Below are 12,567 nucleotides of genomic sequence, written 5' to 3'. Positions count from 1 at the left end.
AGTGTGATGAGGGGAAGCGAGTCTCTGCCGTTCACGCTTCGTTTCTTGTCGGCGTCGTCGGGAAAAATGGACAGGCCCCGCCGCTGCACCGGACGCGGTAAGGAATGCAGGCACACAGCATTTTCTGTTGCGCTTTGCTGGAACTCGCGGATAAGCAAACGCGGGATGACCAGTGCTGCTTCTTGCGCCGGTTACTGTGCGCACTTGTGCCTTCTTATGCATTATTTCTTACATCACTGCAAGAAGGAGAGAAAAGCCGGTGTGACCACAAGAAAGCACACTGAACGAGCCTTCCGCAAATATAGCGGGGTTTCAGAGAACGTGAAGACAGTGAAGGCAAAGGGCACGTAAAATCATCATTTATTTAAAGCGTGCACATCTAATGAAAGTGATTTAGGGTTAAATATGAACAAAAGGCAGTTAAATGCGAAAATCGTTTAATTAGTTTACGCCATGGTTAGCACGAAAGCTCTGGATTGTTAGCGGTTTCTCCGAAGAGTCTTATAGCCATCTGTTTTCTTGTTTGAAATGAAAACTGAGAAACGCGTATCAAGACACACGGAAATTCACTAAATCACGAAAACTGATTATTGGCACCCATTAATGTCTGCAATCCCTAAATTGAGTACACGTTTGGGATAACGCAGTGAGTTTGGTGTTGTATTCGTTTTAATTCACATGGAATATGGAAACATTGAAAACGATATACTAGATTGGCGGCTTCATTTGTGAGGTCACAAATATGCTACTCGCGCTGCACTCGCAGGCAGGATATAACTCCGGGGACAAAGTGGGCGATTATGTAAACCCACTGTGGCTAAGTCGGACTGAGTAAAATTACTCCTCATGCTTCTTTCTTAGCTTAGATGTTTCTGCCCCATACGATAGTATTAGTAAATGCAAGTTTACACTTTTATTTTCACGGCTAGCGGTAAGCAGCTTGTCATTCCTTAGTAATGCCTACATGCGATTCAATTAATTTTTCAGCAAACATCCATTAACTAAGTCCAGCAAAAGCACATGAAACTCATGCAGCACACTACAGATGACTCTGAACCTATAGAAAACTATTAAAAATAAAACATTGCAATTGAGACTAGACGCAAGCACGAAGTATAAAATGTTCTTTTAGGCTATTTACATAGACATGAAACCACGGTGAGTGGAGAATGAATCGTTCTGACATATTAGCACAAGATTGTTTCTTCCTCACGAAAGTGTGGAGGTTGGTAACCGGATGACAGAATGAAGAAATGACTCGCTCGGACAAAAGGGTTAAAGAAGTTTTATGTAGCCATGTGGCAAACATGAACAAATGTTTACAACTGGCAAAAGGCGCTCACTGTTTGACCAGTTAACTCGGCTTGCTGACAAAAAATTAGCCTGTCACCAAATTTAAAACCAAGTTATACATAAATACGTCACACCGAATTGAACAGCGCAAGCAAAGATGAAAGAACGAGTCAAGACCAAGCACTATCTTGCGTCGTCTTCTGCTTGCGCTGTTAAGCTTCATGTGGATCCCATAAATTTTCATTCGTATAACCTACCTAACAGTATAAATGAGGAATGAAGAATGATATAAATGTGGTAGCGTTATATTTTGTCAGCAAAAAGCTGGGACAGCAAACTGATGACCCCTTACGGCATATTCAGTAGGCATTTCTGTCACTCCTTATACCCTTCCCCTTCATAAGTTGTCATTTTCCTCTTACCTCGTTCGTCCTACCCTCACAGCGAGATGTGGGCCCGCTTATTATTCATGCCTACTTAATGCGACCGCCAGAGCATGATGTCCTCGGAAATTTTTCGCCGCTAGTATATAAGGAAGAGTTCGGGTTAAATCGGTAGAATAGTCGCATGCTACGTCTGCAGAATGCTACTTCGCTCGAGATGACACTTTTATCGAGGACTTGCTTATTTCTAACTACGGACGCAATCTGAAACATGCATGGCTCTGCAAATGACACGCAAGCGGCGGTTCCGCAGTACTGCTGTATAGTACGTCATCGAAGGGTGTCAGAGTGCGATTGGGATCTTGAGGCATAGATCGCAATATTTTCCGGAAATTCGAATGCGACAAAATAAAGCGACACCGGCGATACCTGTCACTTCGCACACGGGCGTGTCTGTCATTACTCTGCAGGCATGTTCGTGGATAGGTGACTTACATAATTTACAGTTTGTTTATAATTGCTTTTACACACGCAAAGTTCATTTGTTCCTGTTTGCTGCCAAATAAATTCAATTTTTTGTATTTATGTTACAAAAATTGAAGAAAGAAGCATCTGACACTCACTTGTAAAGACGAGGCGGAAAACTCTGCGTTATCTTTTCAATATGTGATTCTGCATATGCGATTTCCCAAAAGCTCAAAGCTCGTAATAAGCGATGATCTTTTTTTGAGGAGCGAGCATCATTACCGACAGGTGTCTAATCTCTTTGTGTACGCGCCAGAATAGGTGTTATGGTGTTAATTTTTACCTTGAATTATTTCAAATTCTAGCACGAAAACAAAAGAAAAGAGTGAATAAAGCATGATTTTATTACAACTGCTCATCGTGTAATTGTATCAACTGCTGTATTACAACTGCTCATCGTGTAAATGTAAGAATGGCAAGTGAATATGTTTGGAAAACAAGCACAAGGGGAAATACACCATTCAGTCCTTCGCAAACAGTCTCATTGTTGCTTCCCCCCCCCCCCCCCCATTGCGGCTACAATATTGTAGTCTATTTGGTAATAGACTGCAGCACCAGGTTCGGGCCATAGAGAGAGAGATATTCACTGCCGAACATTGTTACATTGATCGGCTATATGAGGAACCGCTGTACGTATTTTGACAAGGAAGGAAGGAACGAAATAAAAAAGTAGAAGGCAGGGAGGTAAACCAGAATAACGTCCGGTTGGCTACCCTACACCGGGGGAATGGGAAAGGGGAAAACAAAGATAAAGCCCCGCTAGTGCTGTACTGGCCAGTCCATTTTCGAATAGTCTATAAAATTCTATTAGGAATAAAAACACAACCGTACTGCCGCCAAAGCTGATACATGTTGATATCCATGCGACTGCTTATGAACATATTTATACGAAATTTTGTTGGCATATAGTGGTAGTACACAAATACTCGAAGTAAGATTTTATTTAAGCAGATATTCTTTTTAATTTTTTCTAAATTCAATTTCAATTCAATTCAATTCTTTAGTTGCAGAGATATGAGCTTATAGAAAAAATCTTAACAAGCTTTGTAAAACTGCTCACTTACTAAGGCACTGTATTTGGAAGACGAGAGTATTCATAAAGTACGATATGAACAAATATTCTGCTATTCAGTTCAGGTATATTAGGCATGTTAGGTGCAAGGAAACCATCGACAACTTTGTGTGCATCTGTCCTCGCTACGGCGTACAACGCCTCTCTCTCAGGACAACATAAGCCGGCTGGTCTCGAGACCATTCTCTGTGTGAAGGATACTCGGAGCTTGGCCACACCGTCACTGACACAAAAAAAAGCGATTCGCGTATATTAATGCACCACTTGACGTGAATCGGCATAAGATCCCGCTTATAGTGTCCTTGTGCATACTGTCACGAATCCTCAGTGCTCATTCTCTCCCTCTTTTCCTCTTTCAGTTCTCCTTTCCCTTACCCCCAATGCAGGGCATTAAACGCGACGCTCGTGTCACTGGCCCCCTGCCGTTCCTTTTTTTGCTTCCCTTCTCTTACGTAACACAATTGCCTTATAGTCAGTACGCATTTAATAATACCTATTGAAGTATGGGAGAGGCCTTTGCCCTGCAGTGGGCGTAACTAGGCTGATGATGATGATGATGATGATGATGATGATGATGATGATGATGATGATGATGATGATGATGATGATGATGATGATGATGATTCAGCAGCAACCTGCGCCAAAGTCTACACTCGCCTCTGTGTCCGCAAGTTGTCTGTCATTAATACCGTGGATCTAGAAAATGAGAGTAATTCAGGAGCTATTTGATATATATATCAAGGCTCTCGTGCATACCTTTAGAAGTGAATGGCATAAACAATAAAGTGATTACTTCAAACGCCCACACCTATGCAGTTGCGCATAGGAGACACCATTTCGCATTTTCTTTCTTATTTTTTCGATGCAGGACCCGCATTTTCTGAATGAAGTGTTATCTTATGGGGCTTCCAGATACTATCACGTTTCCGCAGACTTGAAGGAGGGAGGGAGGGGGAGGGAGCAAGAACGTGCAAGAATGTGATAAATAGGGGAGTACAAGGGCCGCGATTTTGTAGCTATGCCTTATCTGAACGTATTCCTTTTCACGCTTTCAAGCTTTTCGCTCTCCGCGTATGGTTAGAGCGACGCACCACCCGTGTTATTAACGGAATCAGCCATCCGTGAATGCTGGATCGTAACGAAGACTTATAATCGAGCGGAAGGCTTCATTGCAAAATCACTACCAAGTAGACTGAGTGCATCGCCGCCGTTACATATTGCAATGTGGAGTGAATTCTGCCGTGCTCAATCCTCGTTCTATGTCCCCTTCTCACTTCACATGTATCTCTCTGCCTTATTGCTATTTCAGTCCTCCTAGCCTGAAGATTCATTGCTTACCCGAACAAGAAATATTTTTTTTAATAAGCTGTCTCCGCGTTTTTGGGTGCGCCATCTGCAGCGGCGGGTGTTGGAAGGAGATGCGAATTCATTTGTTTAATTTGAAACGCAGGCACCGCACTTCAGCTTCGATGCGCAATGCTCCTGCGCTTTCTTTTACAGTCTGTCTTCACTTGCTCCCTTTCACCTTAGACAAATTAACTCTTCCCGTGCACCCCATCTTTGCTTGCTGCATTATGTCTCTTGGTACTCGTAGTGTAATTGGCATGCACGAAAGCCGCGAAGCGGTGGCCCACCCTTTGTGCGCATGTGGCCGTGTCGACGCTCGCGCAGCTTTACTGTTGAATGCCGCAACAGAGATGGCGGCCCTTGCATTGAAATGCTCTTTGCTCTGTGAACATCGAGGAGATTTCCGAACCCCGCCACCGAAGCATTATTCATCTATGTCTGGATGCGAAATGCGTGGTTATATTTTGTCGGCACATTGCGCGCACAAAAGAAACCGCTTTCGCAACCTACGGTGGCGTTGTACGTGGGTCGCGGTTGCCACGGTGAAGGGTCTTGTGAGCACAACTCCCACGTGATTACTTTGTGCGCGAAACTGATTCGCCGAATGGATAAGGTTCTGAAGAGTCCTGGCATGGGAAGCCTTCTCGCACAAATGAGAATATTAGTTGCGAGTTTGTTAAATGCACAAATGTGCCAGCCGTGCTCTGCCGAACGTCCAAGCCGACGAAGGTATTCAAAGAGGCGGCCATTTGCAAAAGAGCGCCAGTCACAGTTGTGGAAGCAGATTACGCCTGGTTGTGAGTATCGATGAAACTACACCCATATTAGGCCAAATTATGACATTACCAAGTTGATCATGTCAGCTGAACTTGTGTACACACAGACTTCAAACTAGACTTGATGTCGCTCGGTTGTTTATTATAGTTAAACTAATGGTGTACTATGCAAATACTTGCCTGCTCCCAATAGGCAATCCGCGAAAAAGCCGAGAAATGCTTAGCAAGTGAAACGCATCATGTACGGAGTATAGTGTACCGGAAAGCAGACAAAAACAGGAACTGAATTGCCTTAGGCAAAGGTTGGGCAATGCGTGAACAGAAAGTTCATAGCTTACGGTAGAAACTTCGAAGCCACATTCCGTACGGATAAGAGCTGCTGTGATTACGTATACGCCGGCCGGCAGCGTCGCAACATGTTCAGCAGAAGGCACGCATATGCGCCGGTTACAGCTTTGCTCTATCCCTATTGCTTCGATTTCGTTCCTACTGGCACCTATGTTACATTTTACGGATGCCTTTCTGGCGCGGTGTTCAAAGTATCTATATTCAGGCTTCAACCCCCACAGCTTTCTTTCGGAGCATCTACGTTAAGTTTTTTGCCACTTCTTTATCTTGAACCTATATTTGCATATGTCATTGTGAAAATGTAGTAGGGTGTTAAATGCTAATAAACAAGTTAATGGCGTATCTTTAACGTGGAGAAAGCATTCTAGGTTGCATTAATACGCTGTACGTGCGCTGAGAATGTCGTTTCCTTTTTATTCTTTTTCTCTCTTTATTGGAAAAGCAACTGATCTTTCTCTGACCCACATCATATACTAGCGAAGGATAGCAATCAAGAAGAATGAGAGTGTTAGTGACGTAGAATAAGAATGAATAACGAGCTACATTTTCTTCCGCGTGCTCCTTACGGAAATTAAATTACAATGTTAAAAAAGGTGATTACAATATGCTCAGTTTCGCTTAACAGTATTGAAGATATTTTGGAGTTTTCTAGCCGTGCAACAACGTGGCAAGTCGGGCTAGTTAGTTTACGTTCACGATGACCAGGTTTTGAAGCAAAGCGGAACACATGCGAAATTTTGCAGTAAAGCAAACAGGACAGTCTCTCGTGTCTGGTTTTTTTTTTTTGTAAAATTTTTATGTGTCCGTTACGCTTCAAATGCGTTGTTGTTCTCGGGGTATTTCTCCTTGCGAATTTATTGGTTTGGGCCTTCTTACGCTGTTTAACTACCTCTAAACACATGTAGTTTAAGCCTGCCGTAAAATTTCCGCTTATAGAGGGAATCCTTACTGCCGAAGCACGTTGGCACTGTCGCAATGTTTCCCTTGAACTATGTTTGAGGCGTGAATACTAGCACGAGTTGGTAGACCAGCTAGCTGAGCATTCTTTATTGAACTGCAGCGCAGGAGATACTGGGACACAACCTACGCAGAGTGCTTACAGTATGTGTTTATGTCCTTGCGTCGCTGTCTGTCCTGTGCCCTAACCCAAACAAAATAAATGGTAAATGTAAATTTATTGTAATTCTTATCTGGAGTCACAAGAAATAAACATGTTTGTGTTCGCTTCATATATTTAAGAAAAATAATTGAATTTTTTTAATACTCTGCTTAACTCTATGGAGTCAAAATTTTGAAACAGATGTATGCTAACAAGTAATAGCGCAGCTAAGGAAAGCACTGCTATACTACCGTGCAAAGGACACGTAATACGACATGCGTTAGGACTACTGCGAACCGCCCGTGAATGTGTCTCGAATATCTCGGCCATGTCTTTTTTGGAATGGAGTGAGGGAGTGCACAGACAAAAAGAAAAACATGATATTCAGTGTAATTTATGATGAATGAAGTGATGAATGAATGAATGCCCCTTCGAATGTTCTATCCCAACTCTAAACCGACAGCTTCTGTTATTTTTGTGCTCGCAATGAAGCTAGCATTTCCATGCGAGGAAGAACTTAGTTTTCGTTGATGGAGCGCGTATTTGACAATTTATGTCAATGCTTAGGCACACAAGCTGCAGGAGGGAGATTGAGATAATAAACAAAAAAGGAACGCGAAGGATTTCTATCAAGGAGGTGTCAGTACGTCGCATCCAAATCAGACCAGCGCTCGTCGTATATGGTACTTGTGCAGAAAGCAACGTGAACTGACGTGGATTCGGCGTGTGGTGAACTCCTGCTTTGTTTCTTCTGGTCAGCTCTCAACGTGCAATTGAAGAATAATGGCTCACTTGCTATACTAGTCGTAGCCTCGGTGTATCCAAACACCTGCCACCAGTATCATAATCTTGATATAAAATTGTCCACATGGATAAAAAGGAGGCAAAGCACCTATTCGGAGATTTTGAGGCTAACTTAGCGCGACATTATGTAGCCGTGGACGCCGTTGTCACGCAGGGCTTTCGCATAACAAAAAAGAAAGAAACCCTGAGCAGGATGGGTGCTTACTGCGACTCATTTTCGCCTTGAGTTTTCTGCTACAAAGCTCACTAACTGCAACACGCCCTGAAAAGGAATTCCCGGATAATATCTCTGCAACAGCCGTGCGGCGATGAACCAACCACAATGGGATGCTGCGTGGTTGTGTGTACATGCGAAAGGTTGCTATAAGTCACGTAATTATTGCGAAAACATCGGCGTTCTTAGGGCAGCAATGATTGCTGACAGGCTCTGTTAGGTGGACGATGCCTTTTCTTGCCACTTAGAGAAAGCTTTACGATAACAAATGCAGCTAGGTCAGCCTGAGGTACATTCTTCTAATTAAATAGTGTGCGCTAGGTGAAGGAGAAGAGGGGAAAAAGAGGAACATGATGGGTTACGATAAATGCAGGGGAATGAGGCAAAATGCATAATGGGAAGGTGTACTCGCAGCCTAAAATCTAGGCCCGTACTTCTTAAGAAAATTACGTAAAGCCTGGATACCATGAAAACTACACTTAAAGTCATGCCAAAGGCTCAATATCAAGTCCACTGTGAGCGGTTGACTGTTGAGGTCAACAAAAGTATCAGTGAATTTGTGTCGCTCTTTCATGTACTCAGAGCCGGCCTATAGCACAGCTTTGTAGATTACTGCACATAGCACATTTCACAGTCTCGAGAGTCAGTGCGTTGCATAAGTAATCTTAATGAAGTGTAAACACACCTCTCAGCCTAAGTCTGTTCAGGAAAGTGGCCCTGCTGTGCTAACTTTCGGTGGTATCCTGAGTGTTGTCCTATGGGGTGCACTCCTGAGAGGCACGTTCTTGTCACTTAGAAAACATCAGAAACAAACAATAACAAAAATAAATTGTAGTTTGGGAAAGGTGGATTAATATTTGTTTGCAAAAGTATGTCATGGCAAAAGAAATACACCAGCTCACTTATACGTGTTATTGAGGGGAAAAAAACACAGAAGACGGAATAGTCTTGGACAGGGACGAAGAAACCCGCAGCTGCCTGTTAAGCTATCAGCCTTGGAATACATTACTGTGCCAGGTGAATGCCGGGTAGGGACAAAAAAAGATCTAAAGAACGTTAAAGAACCAAGGTTATGTTGTTTGCTGTGGGTCGAAGCAAGTCAGATAATTTGTTTTTAATTTGGCTAATTAGATATTTCGTTATTAATCTTCTCAAATATTATATTAAGAGCAAGTGTGGATGAGAAAATTGTAGACCGTAGTGAAAAATTCCTGATCCAGCTTTCTCGTCTTCAGTATGTGCTACATGGATGTGCTACGTACCTTATGCATTGCACGAAGGAGTGCCGTAAGCGAAGCCGTGTATATTCTCATAGGTATATAAAGGACAATTTGAGAAGGATAGAGCAGATGGCAGAATACTGAGACGCTCGCAGAAAGCTTTGGTTCAGAATAACTTCGATATTGCAAATTGGTTGCGCCAGAAAATGTTAATGAAGAAGCCACAAAAGTAATCAGAAGCAAGTGCATGATCGAATATGTACCGTAATAGAACGGGAACATTCCACCACCACTGTGATTGTGGGAGGGCAACAACTTAGGAGCTCAGCAGTATCAATTTATCGCATAGAAATATTATTAGCCTGAATAATTAGCTGATCTGATGGTTTTGCAATGCTAATACTAGTTTCGGGAAAAGCAGGTCGCCAGATAAAGGGTAGCTATAATGCACTTGTCTTACACAAAACGATAAGTGCAAATACGTTTGAACGTAGACTTAAGCCAATCGTAACTAGATGAATTCAAGTATACCGCGCAGTAATGTCATAGAATAAAGAGCAGTATTTGATATCCAAATTAGATATGGCGACCTACAGCAAAACTGGGAATTGGAGCAAAGTTCTCGCAGGACCAACTACGTTGAAAAACAAAGCGATGCCATAGAATAAACTTAAACGAAGAGCCTAGATCCAATGTACAGTTACATGGTGTAAAGATTAGAGGGAAAAATAGGACGAGCTGAAAAACTGGCGACACATATTTAGCATAAGCAAATGACCACTTCTTGCGCCGCTGTTCTCATGCTGCTGAGATTTTATATACTGAGCAAGTCCTTTTAATACTATTTACCGTGTCGATTTATTGAATGGAACCGAACCCTCAACCTTCGCATGTCGCGAAATGCGACGGTTGTGGGTTTGGTTCCCTCCTGCGTCAAGTTGTTTTTTCATCCACTTTAATTTCCATTAATTTATCGTTTCCTATTTCATATATATATATATATATATATATATATATATGTGTGTGTGTGTGTGTGTGTGTAGACCCGGTTAGCTCTCAGCCAGATAGAAATAGGTTGTCTAACTTGATAACATCACTAGCGAAACATACAAAACTCGTTTCCAAAACAAACTCTGAGCTCGTAGCTCCGGCCCAGTTCGTCGGCATCTTATTCCGGCCGAATGCGACCATTCGATTCGTCTCCCGTTTCCTTCCGACCTTTCCTTTACCTTGCAAAAGGGCCATAGAGGGCCATGAATTTAGCGCCTTCAATATCATATCCTAGCTTTTGAAATGCCCTTATTATGCGAACACAATCTTTCTCCGAGGCGCTAAAAGCCTGTTCTGGCGGTTTCAATTTTCGACTGAAGTACAACGCACGATACGCTTAACGCTTTCTTTTATTTAGGCAAGGACGACACTTTTACCACGGTTGCTATCGTCACACCAGAGAATGCGTTCTCTGCAGAAGTCTGTTGAGACAAGTACAGGCCCTGAAGACAAAGTTTCCTTCTCGGGCAATCCACATTTCCCGAATAAGCTCCTCTAATCTTCCACTTTCGTGCGACTCACGCACCAACACTCTTGTCCACAAAAGACCTGCACTAATGCAAAAACAAAACCATGTTGCATATCTTACGCCCTTGAAATTTCCCGAAGATTCGAGCTTAATTCTGATTCCTACCATGCACGCTCTAATCGATTCTCAAACGCTGCCGTCTGGTAAATACACGTGCGAGACACGGACCAACACTTGGGTTCCTTCTGTCGGAGCATGACACACCTCAAAGACACAGTGCTAACATTTTCTTAATTGTGTGGTTAACAGCTCTTTTCGCTAAATAACGCTCTGCCTCCCAAAGAAATAATTCTTGCGACCACTTACGAAAAGCGAACAGATACTTAAGCGTGCCACTACAGGATTAAACAACTAACCTAGACTTGGCGGTGAAAGCATATAAAAAATAATGAATGCTATCTGCTAAACAAAAAAAAACAAAGTTTCCAAACTTTAAGCCCGCGAAAACTTAGACCTTACTCCTTAAACCATACTTCCTAAACCTTAAACCGCTCTTCTCAAACCAAACTCGAGGCGTGCGCTATCCGAAAGCTCCTGTCTAACTTGTCAATCCGGGAATACAAAAGGCTTATATCTCATTCCCCTCGCTACAAAGCACCGATACCTCTCGTGCTGTCCACCTGCCTTTCCGGTATTGCCCTCCGAATGCATTGCTTGGTGTATGACTACGTCGCGTCGCCTGACCGCCGCGTTCTACTCTGTCTACTCTGTCAGAGAGGTTACACCTAGAAAAGAACTAAACGATTGGAAATGCAATTGCCTCTTGGCTTGTGTCCTCCTCCGCGCCGACAGTCGCTTTCTTTTCAGCCTCGTCAGGTGACTCGCACACGAATCGACTCGAAATTTGCAAACGACAAACGCGCCTTTCTAGATCTTTCTCGGCGCTCCCCACAGGGTTTAGTGGCTTTAGATTTATTCGGCCGCGTTGCCTTTTCTGCCGCAAGTCTGAGTTTTTGACGCCCCTTTCTCTTTGCACTGTTTTTGGTGTTGCATTTCGAGTGCCTTTCTGTTCTTTCCATTGGTGGCTCCTCGGCCTGACCAACTTCCTGAATTAGTGTCAGGGAAATCAGCAAGGTTTCCTCCTCCGCCATAACTATGCCTCCCGAGCTAGCTTTTTTCTCATCTGTCTTCCAACTTAGTTCTTCATCGCAATTAGGCACCCGACTCGCTTCCTGAATTTGAGGCGGGAAAGTCGGCAAGATTTATTCCCCCGGCTGAATTACGTCCCCTTGAGCTGGCTACTTCAACCTCCATCTCTGTACGGCGTTCAGGCCGCAAAACAGCGCCCGCTCCTCTTTCTGATTTTCTGTTGAGGAAATCCTGCTGATTTTCTCCTCCGACTTAACTACGCCTCCAGAGCTTGCGGTTTAATCCTCTTTCTTTGCACTGTGTTCCACATTGTAAAACAGCGCCAGGCCTTCTTCCTTAATTTCAGTTAAGGAAATTGGTTACTCCCGACATTCCCCTGCGGGGGGCTAGAATTTAGCGAGCAAGCCCGCCTTCACTAAATTGTACTTGCCTGCGTCGTATGCGCTCAGTCACACTAAGACCTGCGCGACCTCTCCCGGCATCAACTCAAACAATCACTGCGGCCATGTACCCTGGTGAAATGATCGCTTTTCACAAATCCGTTCGAAATTAATCAGGTAAAGACCGATGTCGCCGCCTATTTTGTACGGCTGAAACAAACTCGTCATTGTCACACCTTCTGTTTGTGGCGGCGCCCTGCGCCTTAATCTTGCGTTGCCTAGTCTTATTTTGCGGGCTTTATTTGACACTGCCTTTTTTTCTCTTCCGCACTTACTTTCCGGCGTTCTTTCTCTTCTCTCTCGGGACCTATCTTTTCCCAGGCACCTGTGACCTCGTCCTCATCGAAACCCACTTCGGCAATCGCAGAATGGATTGCT

This window comes from Dermacentor variabilis, chromosome 5, assembly GCF_050947875.1.
Source record: "Dermacentor variabilis isolate Ectoservices chromosome 5, ASM5094787v1, whole genome shotgun sequence".
In the NCBI taxonomy this organism is placed as follows: Eukaryota; Metazoa; Arthropoda; class Arachnida; order Ixodida; family Ixodidae; genus Dermacentor; species Dermacentor variabilis.
Note: the sequence above shows the minus strand (reverse complement) of the source record.